We start from the raw sequence: 2,095 nt of genomic DNA, 5'->3' as shown, positions 1-2,095 counted from the left end.
TTGTCTTCCATTCCACTTATTTTAGCTTCTTTTTTATATGTTGTCTTTACTCTTTAGAGTGCAAGCTCCAAAGGACACATGATGAAAAAATGCTACCTGCCTCCTGAGAGAAAACTGATAGATATTGAGTGAAAATGGAAGCACACTTTTTCCACTTTCTTTTTGTTATTATTTTTTGCATCATGGTCAATTGTGGAAACATGTTTTGTATGACTTTACATGTATAATTGAAATCATATTGCTTGCCTTTTCAGTGGCTGGGGGAGGGTGAGAGGGAGGGAGAGAATTTAGAACTTAATTTTTAAAAAAATGAATGTTAAAAATAAAATTTTAATTTTTTTAATGTTATTGATTTTATTAACTTTTAAAAACACAACTATAGTTGAATATTACAACAAAAACAATAGCTAGTAATGAGTGTGTTAAGATGAACATTACAATTAAGAGTATTCACTGGCCCCCCATTAAGAGGTTTGACACTGAACATCATCCTCATAAGCTTCCCCATTGTAATGGTACCTTCTTTCTTGAGATGGGTCAAAGTCCACCAGTTCTACCTGATCCATTTCTTCAGTCTCCTCTACTTCCTTTCTTTCAGTCAGTTACTTTTCCAATAAAGATAGTTTATCTGATGTAAGAAAGCCATTCTCTGGGAAGTTTACCTTAAATTCAGTTATTAGAATTCCTTTCTCATAAGGTCCATGATAAATAGGCGTGCCTTCATTCAGTACACATTTGATAACTCCATGTTTGACAATCTGACCAGGATGAAAAGTAATGAAAGTTCTACTATAGAGAGTTGATATTGGTTTCTGAAAACCACACAATGCTTCAACCAACTGGATATCCATACGCTTGAAAAGGTCCTCACCTGGACGTGTAAATAGAGGATTGTCCTTCCGATCCAAAACAATAATAGTATCTCCTGGCTCAAGTCCTGGCTCTTGGTCACCTTCACCACAGAATGGTATCTTCTGACCATCTTTCATGCCCTTGTCAATATGAACCTCCAGAAATTGTTTCTCTGAAGGAACAATTTTTCTTCCATTACAGCTTTTACATCTTTAGGGCTGATTCGTTCCCCATGTCCTTGGCATTCCATGCAAACTGATCGAATTTGCTGAACCATTCCAGGTCTTACCTGATGAATTCTTATTTGCATTCCAGTACCTCTACAATTGGGATGGCATTCTACGGCTCCTTTCTTACCACCCTGTCCTTCACATTTATCACAAATTACATTCTTTTGCAAAGCCAGTTTTCTTGTTGCACCATTATATAGATCTTCTAAGGTCACCAACAACTGATGAACAATATTTTTAGGTCTATATTCCCTTTGCGTTCTTCCAGCTCCTCCAAAAAACATATCAAAGATATCCATTGGAGAACCAAAGCCACTACCAGAACCACTCTTTTTTATGACTTGTTCTCCACCTTTGTCATATAAGTCTCTCTTCTTTGCATCAGAAGCATTTCATAAGCTTGAAAAATCTGAACTTTTCACCTTCATTTGGATTCTTATCTGGGTGATATTTCAAGGCTAGTTTTCTATATGCCTTTTTTAGTTCTTCCTGGGAGGCATTGGGTTTTACTCCCAAAAAAATCATAATAAGTTGTTTCCTTCACCATTTTCTATAGCTGGGGAGCAATGCTCACAGTATGCTGGTGTCAAAATGCCCACATTTTGGGTGGGGTGAAAGGGGACCACCCAGGAGCAGGTTGGGATGTTGAGGGAGCAAGTGGAAGAAAGAAAAGATGGGGGGAAGTGGGGCAAGGTCTTGGGAGCGGAGCTCAAGCATCAGCAACTGCTACCCTCCATTTCTCCCTGAGTTTTCTGGAAAGTTCCCTAAAATTTTGATTTTTTTAAAAAAGAAAATAAGCTCCTTGAGGGCAGGGACTATCTGTCTTTCTACTTGCATTAACCAACACTTAGGGTAGTGCCTGGCACATGGTAAGTACTTTAAAATGTTTGTTGACTGATATCTCTTAACTAATAGGTATTTTCTATAACTTTAATAAAGACTACAGTGGAGTGAGAATGATGCAAAAAGAACAGTGTTGATAAATATGGGGGAAGAGGCAGACCTCAATTAAG

The 2,095-nt window shown here is 37.6% G+C and overlaps 1 pseudogene; it reads right to left on the bottom strand.

Moving 5' to 3' along the window:
• Positions 1 to 464: 464 nt before the first annotated feature.
• On the bottom strand, positions 465 to 1,629 carry LOC123241273 (annotated as a pseudogene).
• Between the last annotated feature and the right edge of the window lie 466 nt (positions 1,630 to 2,095).

Source organism: Gracilinanus agilis, chromosome 3, assembly GCF_016433145.1.
Source record: "Gracilinanus agilis isolate LMUSP501 chromosome 3, AgileGrace, whole genome shotgun sequence".
Lineage (NCBI taxonomy): Eukaryota > Metazoa > Chordata > Mammalia > Didelphimorphia > Didelphidae > Gracilinanus > Gracilinanus agilis.
This window is presented reverse-complemented; position numbering and strand designations above follow the sequence as displayed.